We start from the raw sequence: 20,935 nt of genomic DNA on the forward strand, positions 1-20,935 counted from the left end.
TGCTATTAGTGGCAAATACTGTATGTGTGAATATCGATATTTTGGCCAGAATAAGGAACCTCCAGTAGCTCATCAAGAGTGTTATATCATTACCTAGCATTTTTTCTTTCCTTTTTATAGACTTTTAGAATAAGGTTAAAAGGTTAGGAATCTTGACTTGGCACCTTATGGGATCTTCCAACTCAGGAGCTTATTGGTCTGGACATTGCTTTTTTGCAAAGTTCCTTTATTTAAATATCTAATCCTTGCGTTTCACTGTACTGTAAGCTTGTGAGTTGAATCAGTGTTTATTAGCCTTTTATTTGTCTTTTAGAACAAGGTCTAACACATGATAGTCTTTAGCAAATTTTTGTTGAAGGAATTCTGGCTTCTCTTCTCAGCATTCTTCATGGAGTCATGGTAGACAAAAGTACTTGAAACTTGCATATCTAAACAAAGTTATGTCAGAATAAACATCTACATGACACCTTGGTAAAGCCACAGTACCCATGTCACCAATGAAATGCTCACTAAAGACAGAGTCCTTATAGCATTTGTGGTTTCATCTAAATACTGAAGAAAACCACCAGTGTTTTTTGAATGCATGTTATGTGCCAGGCATTTTAATTTATGCTTTCCAATCATCACCATTTCCATTTTATAGGTGAAGGAACTAAAGAATAAAAGAATTAAGAGCTTGCCCAAGGTTACACAGCTAGTAATGATAGAGTGGAGATTTGAAACAGAGAATCTGGATCCAGAGTCATGTTTTAACATCCCCACTAAGTTACCTCTCAAGGGAAAGAAATAGGAATTGCTTTTGGTTATCTGTTTTCACTGCCTAATATGTCTTGTCCATTAACCACAGGTGGCTATTTAATTTAAATTTGGTTTAATTTAAAATTCACCTCAGTCACACATTACATGCTCAGTGGCCACACTGAGCTAGTGACTACAGTATTTGATGGTGCAGTAGAGAACATTTTCATTTTTGCAGAAAATTCTAGTGGGCCGCGCTCAGCAGTAGCTTAACACTAGCCACCAAACCAAGAGAGCTGGTTCATAGGCTGGAATTAAAACCTCACTCTATGGAATTCCTAAATTCCTGTATCACATAGGCTCTTTCATCGACAAGTAAATTACCACGTGACAGTGGATCATGTGTATTAATGTGTCCATTCTCAGTGGGCACCGCAAGGCCCCTCTTGTCATGGGCTCTTTGAGGGTACCCACAACCTCCACAGATGTACTACAGGGTCTTTTATTTGCATTTTTATTTTCAATTAGGCACAGTTCATCTGTGATATTAACTGTGAGCAGCTGTGTCTATGCAGGCACTATAAAGATAAAAGACCTCATTTTAATTCGAACTCTGGTAAAGGACCTATTAAACAGCCATAATGTTAATTCATAAAAGAATGTAACAACTTTTTATTGGATTATTTCCCCACCCTCTTGGTAAATTAACATTTGCAGACATTCAAACAGATGTCTTAAATACACATCGTTATTAACATGAAAATGTGGTATTTTTATAAATTAAAATCAGATTCTGAACTGCTCAGGAGAGATCCTGATTCATAACTTCTTTTCAAACAAGAACACTAGGTCTTACCACCAAACAAAGTAATCCTCCCACACACTGGGCAGAGGTGGATGTGTTAGTTTAAATTTGAAATAACACAGAATATCTTTTTACTTTTATAAAGTCTGAAGTTTTAAAGAAGAGATTCATTTCAGAGCAACATTTGCATCTCCTCCAAAGCTGCTTTTACCTACCTGTTTTACCTTCATTTAGGAAGGAATTGAATTTACTCCTTCATAATCACTAAAAACAACTAATTGCAAAATTGATTTCTAAGTCTCCATTTACATTATATTTAAAATCTTGTGAGTAAACTAATGAATAGTTTAAAATCTAGTGAATAAATTAGTTAATTAATTGAGACAAGAGAGTTAATCTGCCTCTTAACCGATCTTCATTGTCCAAGAGAGGGAAAAAACCCCAACTGCTCATGATAAATTTAGGTTGAATCTCCAACCCAGCAAAGAGAATTTTGAGGCAATAAGGAAATGTTTAACAAAATTTTGCCTACAGACTCAGAATTTGTTCTAGTACCTGTATCTTCCTATTTATAATTTATATATATATATATACACATACACACACACACACACACACACACACACCCCTATGCATATATAATTCTTTCTTCATTATCCACTTTATGGCTCTCCAATTTCTTTTTTTTTTTAATTTTTAAATTATTTTTTAAAGATTTTTATTTATTTATTTTAGAGAGAGAGAGAGAGAGAGAACACTTGTATGGAGCAGGGGGAGGGGCAGGGAGGGAGAGAATCTCAAGCTGACTCCCCGCTGAGCATGAAGCCTGACTTGGGGCTCCCTCTCATGATCCTGAGGTCATGACCTGAGCCGAAAGCAAAAGTCCACTGCTTGACCCACTGAGCCACCCAGGCACCCCAGCTTTCTGATTGCTTATTTGGACTTCCTTCTATATATTTACTTGATACCTTGTCTTTCTACATAGTTATGCAGAATGACGAATGAGCAGTAGATGAGAACTTAAAAATCCAGCCCAGCCATTTACCTGGGATATAACATTTTTTTTTCCTTTAAGATTTTATTTATTTATTTGATAGACCGAGATCACAAGTAGGCAGAGAAGTAGGCAGAGAGAGAGGAGGAAGCAGGCTCCCCGCCAAGCAGAGAACCCGAAGTGGGGCTTTTGATTTCAGGACCCTGAGATCATGACCTGAGCCGAAGGCAGAGGCTTCAACCCACTGAGCCACCCAGGCGCCCGTACCTGGGATATAACATTTAAGGTTTCTTAAGGCATAGAAAACTTCAGTTTATCTGTCTCTAGAATGAAAGAACTTCTCTCACGGCCTTGCCCACCTCACAAGTGTTTGTTAGGACCAACTGAAATCATCAGGAACCTATTTGTGAATCGCGTAGAGCTCGGTAACTGTTATTATTGCAAGTTAAATTCCTCTGGTCCTTAAATATTGGTAAATTGAGTTAATTTCTAGTCTTGCCTAAGTGACTGGGAAATATGAATGCATTTTCTGTTTCCACAGGCTGGACTGGGTGGGACTTTTTCCCTCAACTCACAATCCTTCAGAGACAGAACCTGTTAATTCTCTGCTAATTCTTTGCTGGATTTCAGACTAATACCAAGCCCCCAAGCTGGGGTGTGATGTTTGCATTACCCCTTTAGTCCATGTTTAGTTATTTTCATAAAGCTGCCACTTTTTATCCCTTTGCTTTATTTCTCTACCAGTTGCAATCTCAATGCAATTCAATTTAAAGATAGTTATATCCCTTTAGTACATATAGCAGGATTTTGTGGAGTTAGGTACACAGGGGATCTATGGCCCTTTTGACATATTTTAAGAGATGAAAGAGTTGAATTTAAAGCCATTTCATTTTCAACAACATGAGCTCAAATAATTGTGTTTTCAACCTAAAGACAAATTTCATATATTGTGTATTCTGAGTGAGTGTTGCCTTGTTCTGACCTCAGGACAACTAATCCATTTTCCCTGGGTCCCTCAGAATGCTGCTGCTATAAGCTCTATTGAATAATCTAATTCTGAGAAGGCCCTTTAAAAATCCACGTTGCTGTCCTGCCTTCTCCTTTTTTCAATTTTGTCACTAACTTCCTTGACACTCCCAGCTTCCTTCTGTTTTCCATTAAAGTCCTTACTGTTATTATACAACGTTCTAGCACGGGAAAAAGATTCTACACGGTTAACCAGAATTTTTTTACAAGTCTATCATTATCCTATTCAGTTCCAAGAACTAGTAGTAAAAAGACTTTGTGATAAAAAAGGACATTTGAATTGCTTTTATTTTTATTTTTTACCCTCACAGAATGCAGGTCAGGCCAGTACGGCCCTCAAGGCCCTCAGAAGTGTTGGTGCAGCCACAGAGCTCACTGTAACCCTCGTCACAGGAGCTGCACTTGCCCCTCAAAGAGAATGGGTCCAAGTTGTGAGGAAAACGGTTTGGAGTATCCTCAATAACCAAATACTAACAGCTTTTCAGTGAGCGAATAGAATTTTGCCAGGGTTCACCCATGGTTCATCATCTTAACTTTGGCAGAGAAATGGACTTACTCAACTATCTTCAGCCCAACTGCGCCTCTTGTGAAGTGAAAAACAGGACACCTCAACTTTATGGCTTCCAAGCATAAGTTCCTTTCTCTAGGCTCCCCTTCCTAAGTGCCTTTTGCTGAAGAACATGCCCAAGAAAAAGAGAATGTTTTTTCAAGATCCCAATCATAGTAACATTCTGGACTAATAAATAAAACTCTCTCTCTCTCTCTCTCTTTTTTTAATACGCACAGGCGGTATTTAAATTTGGAAGTAAGAACTGCTTTTCAGTTCAGGTTGGACTGCACTGAAATATTCACACCTATTCACTGAAGACCTCAGTGGCTATTAAGTAGCTGGATCCTCCTTAGAAATGTCTAGAATTTCATCTATTTATTCTCAGTATCCTGCTTCACAGCTAAGTCTGCTTCAGATTGTTAATGTCTTGAATTTCAAACATGACTTTTGGTGTGGGAGACTATTAAGACTTTGCCACATAAAAATCAGCGTACAAGGATGACGTGCACACTTATAATGAATCATCAGAATGTTTAGTGGTGTTCTCCCCATCACTGGTCAGCACACAGGGAAAAAAGTGAGCAGAAGTGATCAAGGCAAGTTCTTCACCAGCTTTGGGAGACACAGGCTTCCCGTAGAGTCGGGCCTGCTGGGAATCGGGTATTTTAATCCACATGACTAATCTTCATCTAAATTCCTCATCATTCAGGTTGGCTCTAGAGCTATTTGTAAGCATAAGCCCTATAATAAGCTCAAGAAAGATCCAAAGATAAATGATTGTATTTTTTGCTCTCAAGTAGTTTGTGAACATCTAAAATTTGAAATTACTGGTTAATTCACATTAGAAAGAATAATTTTTTTGATGGGAAATGTTACTCATGTTATCCATGTTTTATTGGATAAAAATAGAAAATATTAAAATTATATGACTGGATATTTGACTTATGCATAATGTCTAGGGTAGCTTTTTAAAAGATTTATTTGCTTATTTTAGAGAAAGCAGCATGCACAAGAACGGGGTGCAGGGACTGTGTGCAGACAGAGTCTTAAGCAGACTCCATGTTGAGAGCGGGTTAAGGCTGGAGGGCCACATGGGGCTCAATCTCACAACCCTGATCTCAGGATCCTGAGATTACCGCCAAGCAGAAACCAAGAGGCAGCTGCCCAACCAACTACAGCACTGAGGGGTCCCTAGAGCAACTTTTAAATCAAAACTAATTTGGGACAGAATTGACTGAAGTATTTATACAAAATACTTGGTGTTAACAACTCAGTATGGTATCTGATCTTAACATTTCCTTTATCACTTAACAGATATATAGCATACCTCCAATAGGCAGCCATGCCAAATTTAATGTTTTTAAATGATATAAAGGACTTGATAAGTAATTTTTTAGGAGATTACTCCTAAGTTTGGTTTAGTCTGAGAAGAGTCATGATGATGTTACCTTTTTTTCTCTATCTACAGTATTTAGAATTAAAGTTTTGTGTTTATATTTCAATTCATTAAATGGTTTTTATCAAATCAGTTGAAAAAACTATGAGTATTCAGAGTACTTGTTAATTTTCCTTACTTTTTTTTTTTTTTTTTTTTTTTTTAAGCTTCTCTTAGCTATTCCCATCTGACCTGCAAAGAGTATAAGCTATATAAAAGCGGCATTCTCTCCTGGGCTGCCATTTACCACTGGACTCTCTTCATTTTGAGACTTAAAACAGTGACTACTGAGAAAAAAAAAAATGAAGAAACCAGGTTTCTCTTTCATACTAGAGATGTTATCTCTTATTAAGACAGACAAAAATCTGTAGATTTAGCAGGGAGGAAGAAAGAGTAAGATTTCTTTTGGTTGAGATTTTTTCCTTATATATTGCTTAACTTTTTATAAATGAGAAGCCATGTGTAAACTGTTAAGCACAGTTGCTGGCCGATGTCAGGCGGTCCATATATTATCTCCCTTCACCCCCTTTTCCACTCCAGGCTCTAACACAAATTGCGACAGTAGGCAAGCAAAGTCAAAGTACGTACCTGTACTGGCACTATCCCATGACCCATTAGACCATTTGATTTTCTACTTTCCTCCTTATCCTAGTCAACAGAAACTAATGCAAGGGACTATAGCCCCATTTCTTTACAAAAAAATTTTAGGCCGTCTTTCACATCAAAAAAGAAAATAGAGAAATGTTTAAAGTCCAGAATGCTTTCATTTTACCGTGGGTCAGCTTGAAAAATCTTGATTCAGGTGGTGCCCTGCAAAGTTAGTAGTCTTAGGGTAAGTGATACCTCTGCAAAATTGTCTAGTCCCTCTGTTTGAGAACACTAGTGGCCAATGTCTGAAATCATTACAGGGAATGCCATGTCATCTGTGGACCAACATATACTAAATGTGAATCTTCAATAATTTAATAGCAAGAAAATTCTGTTTTAGATTTAGAAAATCATATAACTGAATTTTAAAATTCATCTTTTAATAATTGCCATGTTATAATGCTTCAGATTAATAAAATAATATATAATGACCCACATTTCTGAACAAATAAATAGAGCATATTCTTTGCTTTTTATAAGGATTTATCTGAGCTTTCTACACAAAAGAGCTATTCAGGTACAGTGAACGGAGATTTGGCTTCTAAGAAATAATTTGCACAAAACTTTAAAGAATTCAACTATTGTTTAAAATGAAGCATGATTTACTAGGTATACCTTCTTTAAACTAAAGTACAATGCCAAATTAGAATCATTGTCATTGGGAAGAATAATTTATATTTCTCTTATTTTTCCTCCCTATATAATCTGCCCTTTGAATGCAGAAATGCTGACCTCAAAAGAAATTCATCCACCCATAATACCCCTTCACAAAAGTGCTTATGCTGTGATGGTTCAGGCTCTCTCCCTTGAAATGCAAGATCAGAGTGGGGATTATTATGCTTTTCTGCAATAATATAGCTCAAGTTTAAAGAAAAGGGAGCAGATGTATGGAAGCGTGCTGGCTAATTTGGAGTTTCAATCTAACATGCGTGGGATATACCATTTCAGTTTAACACCTAACTTCCCCCCTACTCTTTCTAACTTCTACACTCATTTATTGAGTTTTCCAGATGAGACAGCTATTTGACACAGGTTAAATTATTTTTAGAGAACTTGGAAATCATTCCAAGAGTTAGTGGCAAGAATGGCATTTCCTTTGTTAGAAATAGCAAAGAAGGTTTGGCTTCTCCTGGGCCTCTTTCACCTTGGTTTCTCCAGTACCTGGTAATACAGATGTAGCAAGAATTTAAAAAAGCATTTTGATGAAGTGAACAAATAATAGCAACTGTCTACACTCTAGGAGTTATGTATGCAATTCAGTTGAAATAACTTTTCATGTTTCTATAATAGAAAAAAATCAAAGTAGCTGAGCTTTTAAAATACATTTCAGAGTGATTCCAAAGTTTTGACCATTTTTAGCGAATCATGTGGAAACTATGTTCTACTTTTCTTGCTTATATTTAGTTTTTCTAAATACAAAAACACAAAATCCAATAATTAAGGTCCAGGAAATATATTTAAAAGCCACAGATACCTCTTTTTTATATTCTTCCAAATAAAACTCCCTCATCTCTAAATCTTTTATTAGGATTGTTTGAAACACCATTTAATGATTTGTCATTTTAATATTTATGTACAAACTGCTTAAATTTTAAAGAAGATTAATTTAAATAATAAATATTAACATTTTAATTAATATTTTTCCATTAGATATCTTTAAAATTATAGGGAAAGTTTAATAATAATGTCTCCATTTAAAAAGGACGTAAGGATATCTATAAAGTACAATTTTATTGCCCAGACCTCACAAGAAAAATTCAGCAATAGTCCATCAGACAAAAAGTTTCATGTAAAGAATTAAATATTAAGTACTTAAAGTGTTGACAATATTGGTCTCTTGAAATGTAGAGTATTGGTTTGTGAATAAAATTCCATATGTAAGGTTTGGGTGGATATTGTAGCAAACAATTAACGTGAATAATGAACTTGTGAGGTATTAGATATCTAAATGTTCAATTGGTGACATTTTGAATCATTTATTAACTGAGAAGTACCTTCATTTGTGTCACCTTTTAATCATTGCCTAAAAAGCAACTTTCTGTATGTTAGCTCTATCTTGTACTTCCTAACTCACTCAAAAATATTTATTAAGTGTCTATAACACTAGATACTGTTAGAGGCATGAAAAAAACCAGTGGTGAACAAGATGGATGTATTCCCTGCCTTCATAAACTTACAGTCTAGTAGTCGACACGAGCCAACAAGAGCCATGGTTTTTCAACATTCTTAGCTTTGCAGTGAGTTTTATAGTTCATCAATCCTTTTATAGTTCACTAATCCTTCGCTAAGTCTATTTCTCACAAATTTGTTAATTCTCCTATATTAATACATACTTTGATAAGTCAAATGTATTCCACCTAACCTTAAAATTCCATACAGCAGATTTTACTCTTAATGCCACTACAGGAAATGAAATATTTTTTTAAAAAACTTGTGAAATACCATTTTACATTTATAGAACACTGTATTATTTTTTGCCATGTAAAATGGAAGTCTACTTTCAAATCTGTTATTGCAACTGTAATGGTATGGGGATTGAGGTAGTAGAAGTAGAAGGAAGAAAAGAGTATTTCTCTTATTCTGAAAATTGTCATATCCGTTCAGCATCCAGTACTGCCTTCTCTTTTGGTCAAGAGAGTGTTTCCCAGTGATAGAGGAGGGTTTTTAGGTGTTTCCAAGAATCTGACTTTATTACAAAGCAAGTAATTCTCTCAGGCATTAAAAAAATATCTTGCTATTCTAGTGATGTCTTAAAACAAGGTTAATTATTATTTCTTTATATTGTGGCAAAGTACACAGAAGGTAAAATTCACCATCCTTACCAATTTTAATTGTACAGTTCGGTGGCATTCAGTACCTCCACATTGTTCTGCTGTAATCATCCAGGATTCTTTTTTTTATATAAATGGAATTCACTGATGTCAACTGAGCATTTAGAGTCCTCAGTACAAGTTTTTGGTCCACTTAAATAGCGTAACTCATGTACTGCCTTTACTTAGGACAGTTTTCATATTCTGTAAACACTTTGGTTGTTTGAAAATATGTTTTCTATAAATTTCTTCTTATTCACAAGGCCTGAAGCAAAGGCATTTTTCACATTTAAACAATAATACTTTTTCTAGGGATGCAGTGATTAGAAGACCAATCACTATGCCTATCAGTTGTAGCTCATCCACTTTAATATATTTCTAAACATGCTGAAAAAAATATACAATCAGTAAATTCATTGGGCTTTATGAAATATTAATCAAATTTTAATTCCATTGTGAACAACCTTCATGAATTTCTGAGATTTTATACACTTTTCCTATACTCACTTCCTAGAACACTCTCCAGACTGCCTCAAGGCCATGGGATAGAGATTTCCAAAGCCTTGAGACCACCAGCAGCAGGTCCCAACCAGTATTCCATGAAATGCAGATTCATAGTATTTAGTAAGGAGAAAAGGGGCAAAGGGAGAAATTGTTTGGGTCTTAGAGTAAAAAACAACACTACCCACTAAGAAATTCTAGTTGCCTAATTTCTTAAACGGAAATAAATAGTAGACTCTACTGCAATACTTGTTAGGAACTCTAATATCCCATTGTGATTTGTGAATTTTCAGTAGAACAGACATAATATGCGAAGAATTCCAAATTGTTTAACTAGGAGTTCCTTTCTTCAGGGCTGTCTTGAAAAACTAGCATCCCAGGGAACATCTTTTGTGAAAAATGGGAATAAATATATAATCGAGTGATCCCTCAGAAACATCCTTGGTCTGGATACCCCGATCACACCTTTTTTACGGTGTTTCTAGTAATTGCCTGAGAGAATTCTGAGCAAGGCCTATATTACTTTATAGTTTCCCATGGATTTGCTGTGAGCCCGTAAGTATTTCTTAAAAGGGAGTTTTGGAAATGCAAAATAAAATGCTAATAAAGCTTTTTTAAAGAAGTCTTCCTTTCTTGTTTCTCTGATTCATATGAGAAATTGAGTAAATAATTTTGTAAACATTAAGGACAATTAGGAAGATGTAAAATAAATTACATTCTTTTTAAATGAAATATTATAAAAGTTTTATAGGAATATGTATTAGAAAATAAAAGACTAAAGTTTTACTAACATCTGGGCATTTTATAGTAGTTTTACATACCATATTTTGAATAACGCCTGGGGATTATTTAAATGATTTAAAAATTCCAAAGAGAATGTTTAGTAGCGCACTGGAATGAATATAATTCCTTTCTGAGAATTACTAAATGGTTACACAAGTTGTTGTCATGCCATAATTGAAGTGTGTAAATTCTACTAATACTTGAGTTATTATGATCTAAGTCTTATTTACTAATGATCTTTGTATCGTTTATTAAGTGCTTAACATAAATTATCTCCAGGTCTATGTGCACACACATAGATACATACAAAGACCTATTTGTTGTTGGTAAAAGGTTATGGAGAATTTCCTTTTGGATGGTATATTTAAGACATTTTTGGTTAAAACTCTACTTAAAATTCCAAATTATTACAAATGAATGTACACAGTGTAGCATTCAGAAAAATCATCTTTCTCACTAACAAAAACCTCCAGTAACACATGAATTTGATATATATACTTAAATTTTAAAATTAGCAAATAGTGGTATGAATCAATTCACATAGGACCAGGCTAAAATAACCCTTTCTCCAAAATATGAGATCTAACCTAGCTATGTTAGGTTAATCAAAACAAGGAAGAGGCATTTAAACAGAGTAGAGGATCTTGCTTTACTTGGAAGCTGAGAAGCACAGAACTGGAAAATACCTTAGAGCCTTTCTAGTCTTTTTGTTTTATGGGCAAGGAAACAGAAGCTCCAAGAAGTAGGTCCCACAGTGAATACATCACAGAATGAAGACTTTCTTGTCTTATGTCTTTCATCTTTTGCTTTTTGATTGTTGCCTTTTCTGAGACATGTGAGAAATTCTTTTGGCTGGAAGGGTCAGTGAACTTTGCTTTACAGAAATCCCTTTGAATTCTAGCTGTAGTATCACAGAACTTCCAAACTTGCAGTGTCCTCCTTTTTTGGATATTCACACTCTATGTGAGAGCAGTAGTTAAATACAGTTTTATGGAATTGAAGCCAATGAGAGGTTCATGGTCCTAATGGTTTCATTGTGTTCCAAGAAAAACGATATGAATTTTAAAGGTTTTTATATCTTCTTCAGCATATATTATTCAAATTTCATATTTTGGAAAGCTGTTTAGCCTACAAATTTTAACAATATCTTATTTTGCCACTGCTACCCATTTCTGTAATGAATGGTAAGTATAATTCCTAGATTTAAGCCACATATACATGAATTATTCATGTAATATACATGAATTAATTTACATGAATTATTATTTATTTATCTGATATATGCCAAAGCAACCTCAAAGAAATATTATTGGTTAATACACCCATGTGTAGCCATAAGGAAAAGTTGCATTAACTTTTTTTCTTTTTCTCATTCGTGTGAGAGCATTTGGGATAGAAATCCCAGAGATACCAATGCATCTATTCTGTACAACTTTAACTAACCAAGTGTACTGCCTTTTATTTACTTACTCAGCAATTCAGAGAAATTTAGAATAATTCAATAAAAATGGTCTGAATATGTATGGACTTCTAAAGCAACAGTTACCAGCCTGATCACGCAGAACAACTGACTACCGTAGTAGTTAAAGTGGAATATGAATTACTGGAACATTTAATCATATTACATGAGCTGGAATCAGTACTACTTAGAAAACCATAAGTCTATTACAGGTATATAAAACAAAAATCTTAAGCATGAATATATAGGACCACAAAAATTTATTAACTGTTCAATTTAGGCACAATCACCTTTCTGAGAAATTCCATCAATATATATTTTATAATAGTTGGATATTCACTTTGTCAGACTCAACATTTCTTGGACACCAATTTTTTTAAAGATTTTTATTTATTTACTTGTCACACAGACAGAGAGAGCATGAGCAGGGTGAGGGGCAGAGGGAGAAGCAGGCTCCCCGCTGAACAGGGAGCCTGATGTGGGACTTGATTCCAGGACCCTGGGATCATGACCTAAGCTGAAGGCAATGCTTAACCAACTGAGCCACCCAGCTGTCCCAGACATCAGTTTTTTAAAAAAGAACTTTCAGTGATCAAAGTGTTAAAAAGAAAATCCAGTTAAATGTGAACTTGGAAAATGACTGGCCACATTCAACTAAATGATGGAACCTTTCTCCACATTCTCAGCACACTGTTGTAGAGTTTGGGAACTGTCATTTCAAAGTCTACATTATAGTTTATGGATAAATAATTAAATAATAGGTAAATATGGGGACTGTATTTCAATCTCTAAATGTATAATTTTTAAAAATAGAGAACCTAGAAGTTTATTCAATCATGTACATTTTTTTACAAGCTTAGCTATCACAACAATCATGCTTCTTTTAAATAAAATTTTTATGATATTTTTGTGATGATATTCTGTGATAAGTCATAAGCATAACTGAAATATTACTTTTGGAATGAATTATAAAAACTTAAGAAATCAGTAGCTAGCTATAAAAAAAAAAGGTTAAATAAGTCTTATATTTGTTAGCTCCCCATCATTTGATTTGACAATGTCAGTTCACTGGCTGATATGATATCTTTTCCACTCTGATTGTTTGAAAGCATTTGTTGCAACAAATTAATCTTTTTGAAGGGCTTTGCTTTTCTCTTTATTTCCTTGTCTATTCTTGCATTTATGGGTATATTTCTCTTGAATGTTTTATCCTGATTTCTTTTTTTTTTTCCTTCTTTGTAAACAACAAGAATATTTTATCTTTTCTAACTCACAGTATTGATGCCAAATTATTTGTTCATGAGGGAATACTTCCTAGACACTAAAGTATTATATGGATGCTCTTATCCTTCACATCATTATTTAATCAAGCAAAATGCAGTGAATCAACGGGCTCAGTGTATAAATAAAGTAGTTTAACAGATGTTTTTTCTCAAACTGATTGCATGTGTTTATCTTTGGGTGATGAAAATAATTATATAATTGGTTAATGACATTTATCACAGTCTTAATATACACCAGACACTATAATAAGTATTTTTCAAACAATTTAATTAATCATCACAATAATTACTTAGAAGATATGAGTCTGCATCTGATTCTTCTTTTTAACAGTTGAGAAAGTTGGTACCGAAAGGACTCCAATAACTTGCAGAAGTCCTGTGGCTCCTAAGTGGGACAGAGCTCAGGGCCTGATTCTGAGAGCCAAGCTCTCAACTATACTATGCGTGCAATTCTTAGACACTACCAAATAGACTGAAAATCTATCACTGAAAATGTTGGAAGGCAATAAAAATTTGGTAAATCCAAGTAAGAGTGCATTCATATTCCAGATGCTCATTCGGACACATAGAATTGGTCACATTTTCAACCACCATTATTTTTCTGTATAAGAAATGTGTGTGCGCACTTTTTTTGACATGTATATAAGAAACTTATAATCAACTGCTATCTCTGGGTGACCTTGACTTTTTTTTTCCATTTTATGTTATTTTACTTCTTTTCAGTGTTCCAGCATTCTTTGTTTATGCACCACATCCAGTGCTCCATGCAATACGTGCCCTCCTTAATACCCACCACCAGGCTCACCCAACACCCCCACTCCCTCCCCTCCAAAACCCTCAGTTTCTTCTCAAAGTCCACAGTTTCTCATGGCTTGTCTCTCCCTCTGATTTCCCCCAATTCACTTCTTCTCTCCATCTCCCCATGTCCTCCATGTTATTCCTTATGCTCCATAAGTGACCTTGACTTTATCCAAAAACATTCTTTCTAATTTCACCTGTACCTTAGTCCCTCCCAGTTCTCAACCAGATCCTTAAAAATCAGAATTTAAAAAAGAAAAAAATCCTTGATTAATCTAAGATATTGCATGCTTTGGTTCTTTGCTTACAACAGTATTACATGTAACTTTTGCCCCTACTTATCTGTCCACTTAACTTCAGATGTTTGTTACAGAAATTCTTTACTGAGATGTGGGCATCAGGTTTTCCTGACATTTGTGGGAACATAATTCTTTGCTTCTCAGAACTCACAGAGACAGAGCTTGCATTCCTCCTTTAAAAACTTTTGATGATGACTCTTTGCACCAAGGAATCCATCATCTCTACCATCCCCTTCTCACTTAGGTTTCTACATCCATTCCACCATGTGCCCTCCAGCTACATCAAAGAATTGCTTTACCCCTGAACTCACCTTACTTCCATGCCATTCCCTCTGTCTGAAATCCTCTTTATTCTCTACATGGTGAATTATTTATCTTTAAAAGATCATTCAAGGAGTCTTACCTAGCCCTAATCCCTCACCCAAAAGTATAGAGTTTTCTTTTCAAACTTCCACAGCACAGAAGCTGGCACATAATGGGAGAGAAACAATGATTTATGGAATTGTCAACAACATTAAAAATGAATTAGAGACTGATCTACCTGTCAGGAGGCCTCTTCTCTCTTACAAAATTTAGAGCTCCTTGTTTAAATTTCAAACACTCATTTCCCTTGTGGCTATAATTGGCTTGGACTAGCAATAGCCAAATGAACATATGCGGACAGTAGATGCCAAATAATGTGATTTTATTGAAATATGCATGTGGCTTTTTTGTTGGCGGGAGAGTATACTGCTATCCCAACATATATACTTAGTTCAAAAAAATGCAGCATAAGGAAAAAAACAGATCCCATCTGCCAGGCAAAATAGCTATAAAGTGGAGAAATCAGGTTTTTAATGAATCCATTGAGAGTGACTTGAGTTATTTTTTAATGTAAGAGCAAATAAACTCTTGAGCAGAGCTGCATAGCCATGGAGCATTCTTTTAATTTATAGCTAGCAAAGTCCAAATCCTGGTTTTAGCTAAATGAGAATGTTCCCAGAAGAGAGAATGATTAGACAATGCAAGTGGGCTTACACTGGCCTTCTAAAATCTGGCTCACAGTCTAAGGGGACTAGAATTCCATTCTCAATTCAAGACATGTAAACACTTCTCTACATATTCGTGAGACACACTGCACAACTTGGCTGGATTTTTCTGTTTTCTTTAGCACATATCCACAAAAACAAGAGTGTTGTTCTTCCATATTCCAGTCTGAAGGAGTGTGGGATAAAGGAAAGCACCTGTTCTTTCTTCTTTCTTGGCCAACATTTTCTGTCTCCATTTTTGGACTTCCATTTTACCAATACTTTTTTTCTTTCCCTTTTCTACTAATAGGATTACTAGAAATAGAATTCATTCATAGGATTGTAATGGTTAAAAAAGACATAAACTCTACTGATAAAAATTAATTATGAGGTACATCATGTAAAGGCCAAAACATCATAAATAATCAGAGGTTTGGGGTCTTGTCACTACTAAGATATATTGCTTTCCTTAATATGTCACAGCATGCCCCATCACAGCAGGATGGAGAACTCTGCAGAAACATAACTTTGAATCTCACATTTGTCCTGTACCGATTGAATATCTTGGACAGTGGTTTAACGTGTCTGTCCCAGGAAAGAACAGCTGTGTAATCCAAGCAAAATACCTAATCTTTTATTTTATTTATTTATTTTATCCCCATAATGAGTTTGTGTATTTAATTATTTATTTATTTTTGTTTCAAGTTTTTATTTAAATTCCAGCAAGTTAGTTCAGGATAATATTAGTTCAGGCATAGAAATCCGTGACATGTCACTTAGATAAAACACTCATCATAACAAGCGGTCTTCTTATTTCCCATCACCCATCTAGCCCATCTCTGGTCTGAACAAAGACAAAGTGAAATGAAGTCTCAAAGTTACCAAGAAGATTAAATAAAAACAGAGTGCAATACCTGCACCATATAGATTCTCAGTAAATGTAAGTGGAATATGGACTATGTAGTCTAAGTCTGTTAACAGCAATACCAGTGGCAATAATAAAAACAGCATTCTAACCTCATGCGGAAAGCTTGCCTAAGACTGTACATGTATTAGTTCTCCTAACACGCCTGCAATAGCCCTTGTGGTAGTTACTCTTGTTTTGATCTTTCATTTGTAGAGAACGAGTCTGTAGTCTCCTACAAGTACTGTCTTATACTGGACAGTACTTCCCAAATAAAAAAATCAGAATATGGGAAGTGACCATGGAAAGTGTAACATCATATATTTGAAATTAGAGGCTTTCTCAGAAAACAGAGGATAAAGAATTATAGTTCTTCCTTCTATGGAATATCTTTATATTTCGAAGAAAAGTTAAATAAATCACATTTTTAATATTTATCAAGGAAACTTATCCAAAGGGCTAAATCATTCCTCTAGCATTTATGCCTTTGAGTAAAATAAGTTTTCTAAGTATCTAAATTGTCCCAAATTCTAAATATCTATATTCTGCTATTTTTACCAGCAGAAAAATGGCTATTGGTATTTGGATTCTAATACTGTTTTCTAGTTCCTAGAAGAATGGTATTACAAAAATATTTGCTTCCTACTTAAAGCCAAAAAGAGATGAGGATGTCATACTCATTAGGGACTGCACAAGGGACATCATGAACTAGGAGACTGAGATGTCTGAGAAGCTCAGTTACAGAATCTCTTGAACCATATTTGAGTAACATAGTATGGAAATTGATGACATAGAGAAAAGATGGATAATATGAGTCATGTCCAAATGTGTGATCAAATGAGTTGTAGAAATCTGAACCCATCTTATTCTTTGTGATTTTTCTTAAGCCCCTGTAAACTCCAAGCCAAAGAAACCCCATCCTATTATTCATGGTGCATAATTGACACATTCTGGCAAATTGGACATGTCACTATATTCTGGAATTTCTATTCTACTTAAATCAGAGGTGTTATCACGAGGGATTGACTATTCCTTTAACATTGTTTTCAAGGGCAATTTGCCACAGTGACTCCTTGGACAAGCCAGTGTTTTCTGTCAGTATGGGGGGAAAGTGAGAGTGGGGTAGGGAGAAGAAAAGAGGAAAAGAAAAACTAAGACTTCTGACCCCTAGAGTGTTGGCCAAATATGTTAGCAATGTTTAAAGTAATTGAATCCAAGGGTTGAAAAAACCTTAAGAATCCCATAGTCTTTAGTTCTCACTCAACATCAATGTTATAACTGTACGTCTGACATCCATCCAACTTTTTGAATATCAGATTCTTCCCTGATTCCTAGAAACGTCTTTCTTAAATTAAGACAAGTGTTGACTCCATAAAACTTCCAGTGTTTGGAAAATAAGTCTTGATACTCCTCTACCTGACAGTCTTTCAAATGGTTGAAGCCAGCCTTCATGTTCCATTACTCTGTTTTTCTCCAGGTGACAAATCACCAGTGCTTTCACAGTTCCTGATATCATTTGCCAACCTCCTCTAAAAGTGTCCCAGATTAACAGTGAGTCCTTTTCTTAATTTCCAAAGATGTAGCTGTTGTTCAAAATAGATTATTATGTAAAGCTTAGTGTTTCTTTCCTGATTTTTTAAGTAATATATGTATTGAGGCAAATCGCCCATAATCTCACCCCGAAATAACCAACACTTATGTTTTCTTGTTCTTCCTTTCATCTTTATACATTTTATATTGTTTTATAAAATAGATTATATATACATTTTGAGTACTGCTTTGTTTCTAATGTTATGCTTTGAGCAATTTCCCATGTTCTCAACGCTCTTTGAGGAGATGTCTGCAGCAATTCATCCTAAATCCAGTATTTTAAATTGTATCCTGATAATATCTTCTTCTTGACCCTTTCACCCTAAGTATCTGCAGAAATTCTTTTTGAAGCACTTAGTCAACATTAGGACTATAGGTTTAAAGACTTGTCGTACTCGCTAGGTAATCATTGATAACAAAGCACTTCAAGTACAATAGAAAACCAATGTTTTTTATTTAGAAAGTTGGTTTAAACCAACCAAAGAAAGAGAACACTTCTGTCTTTGTTGACCAAGTCTTCCTTCTTGAAAAGACACTTCTGAAGCAGATAAAAAAAATTTTTGCACTCTCTATTCACAAGGTATTTAATCTTTATATTCTCATGGTGACAAACTGAGTGCCATTAGCCAAGGAGACTCTCACCTGATGACAGAGGTGGATCCCCAGTGAAAGGAATCAAGTAAAGGTGAGGCAGCACAAGGCTTTGTAACCATAGTTACTTTAAGTCTAAGATTATAAATATATTGCTTCCATTATGAAAGATGCATTAACATTCCTTTATGTCCAGTCTTAGAAACCTTGTTATCAGGGCTAGCCTGTTTACTTACTTATCTCTTAAGAGAGGGCTAGGCTAAATTAACACTTAAACATTAACCTTGAAGATAGTCCTAGAAAGTGGCCAGAGAGGGAGGATAGAACTTTTTTAAAATGGGATAGAGTGATCTCAAAGAAATACTCAAATTCTGAGAAAAGCAAAAATTTATCTTATTCGCTTATTGAAGAATTTGCTTCTACTGACCCAGAAAATTCTGGAAATGACCTCCTCTATCTTTTTACATGCACCTGAATGAAGTGAAGGGTGAAATGGGAGTACTTTATAAGACAATCCCTAAAAACAAAATTGCTATATACTTTGCAGCTGATCATTCATCTAATCATAACAGATGTTTTTTTATATATGGTAAAAGATATTCACAGTAAACCACTGAAATAATTAATATATTCATAACAATAAGGTAAAATATTCTTTTATGACTGGGGAAACTGCTGTCTCAGACTTTTTCTGCCTTTGTAGCAAACATCCTGACAACCACACAGTTTTGCCATTTGCATGAGAGCCTGGATATTGTAAATCGCTACATTAGTTATAGATGTATTGTATTGTTATTTCCATGTAGTTTTATGAAGAGAAGTTACCAGGAAGAGTTGTCCCTAACTATTTATAAGAAATTTCCAGTGCAAGAAGTTTTCAACCAGCTTTCCAAAAATATTCTAAACTCTAGTGTTAGCCTTATTTGAGATATTTTCTAAAGTTTCTTTGTCCCTTGCAAAGCAAGGAGAAACTTAATTCTCAAACAAAACAGGACTTTACCACTTAGTATGATAATCATTCCCAACTTGACTCCCAATGTTTACTTGACTCCTTTACACACTACAGAAATTAGCTCAAACATAATTTTCTCAAAGAAACCTTCTGTTTTTCTGCAATAAGTTAACTAGTACATCATATTTTATACCCTCATACTAGCCTAATTTCATCATGTGACCTAGCAAACATTAAATTCTTACTCAATGTCAGTCTTCTCCCCCAAGTTTAAAGCTATGTCAAAACAAAGACCTAAACTACACTTTCTCATTGTTGTTTCCTCAGAACCAAAGATAGCATCTTCATGGCTAGCCTTCCATAAATGTTTGCTGAATGAATAATATTGATGCTTTAAGTATACTCTATCGGAGTCCTTGAAGCATGAGCTTTTCCATAATATCGCTTTATTAATTTTATCTGAGAAAGAAGATGAAGAGTGGCACTCCATATTTTTAAAGGCAATATCTGGAATATCTGGATTTAGGCACACCCTATGGTTAGTGAAAATTCTTCCATTTGGGGGAAAACCAAGACTTTTCCCTTTCTATCCTGTATTCTACCTCAAGAGGAGGCTAAACATGAAGAAAGGGCAGTATTGGGTCAGTATTCTAAACAAGGATATAAAACCCTCCACGTGACAATGGAAGAGGTTAAAACATCAATAATAAATTTCCTTTGTAATTGGGAACAAATTTTCATGCTCTTGGTAATTGAGAATACATGCTTTAGTAGAGAGAAATTAAGACCATATGATCAGAGGAAACCTTTAAAAAGTATATATTATTATTTCTATTTATCTGGACTAGGATCTTTGCTTTGCTACAGATAACCTGCTAATACTGTTTTGCTTTGTTTTAAAGAGAAATTTTGTAGTAAAATGTTTAAGTTATCCTCTTTGTAAAATCTCTCTATTTGTAGGGTATTGAAATAGCTATTCCATATAATTACAATGCCGGCTGGGGAGAAGAGACATCTCCTTTGCAAAAAAAAAATTCTAAATAATTTATGCAGATACTTCATCCCAAAGGAGGTGAAGTATAACTCCCATTACTTAAGTATGTGTTGTGCATAGTGAATTCTTTCCAAAGATATCATATGAGAAGGTGGGGAAATCTTACAAATACTACTTCAGCTAGGGGATCAAGGTTAACATCAGCAGTGATGTCATGTTGGTGGTATGATGTGATGAAAACGATACCTTACATCTTTGATCTTCCCCAAAACTCATCATCTCAGTCTAATCATGAGAAAAACATCAGCCAAATCCCAACAGAGGGATGTTCTACAAAACACTGGCCAATATTCCTCAAAATGATCAAAGTCATCAAAAAACAAGGAAAGTCAGAAATTGTCACTAATAAAAGAAGCATAAGGAAACCTGACAACTAAATGTAACATAGTATCCTGGATGGGATAGGACTAGGCAAAAACTAAGGAAATCTGAGTAAAGTGTACACTTTAATAATAATAATGTATCACTATCGGTTCACTACTTATAACAAGTGTGTAAGATGTTAAAGGAAAGTGTGTGTGGGAATTCTCTGTAGTATATTTCTAATTTTTCTTAAAGTTTAAAATCGTTCTAAATTGGAAAGCCTATTTAAACAATGACACTTTCAGGGTGCCTGAGTGGCTCAGTGGACTAAGGCCTCTGCCTTCGGCTTGGGTCATGAACCCAGGGTCTGGGTCCAGGGATCAAGCCCCTCATTGGGCTCTCTGC

General features: G+C 34.9%; 1 long non-coding RNA gene across 3 annotated transcripts in view; it reads left to right on the top strand.

Moving 5' to 3' along the window:
- LOC123394410 overlaps window positions 1-20,935 on the top strand; it is a 46,481-nt gene that overhangs the window by 7,290 nt on the left and 18,256 nt on the right. For all 3 annotated transcript variants that reach the window (XR_006609145.1, XR_006609143.1, XR_006609144.1), the window contains 2 exons: window positions 15,969-16,076; window positions 17,518-17,591. This is a non-coding gene — a long non-coding RNA (uncharacterized LOC123394410). The remainder of the gene's footprint in view (window positions 1-15,968; window positions 16,077-17,517; window positions 17,592-20,935) is intronic.

Source organism: Mustela putorius, unplaced genomic scaffold, assembly GCF_011764305.1.
Source record: "Mustela putorius furo isolate JIRA1106 unplaced genomic scaffold, ASM1176430v1.1 tig00003834_pilon_pilon_pilon, whole genome shotgun sequence".
NCBI lineage: Eukaryota > Metazoa > Chordata > Mammalia > Carnivora > Mustelidae > Mustela > Mustela putorius.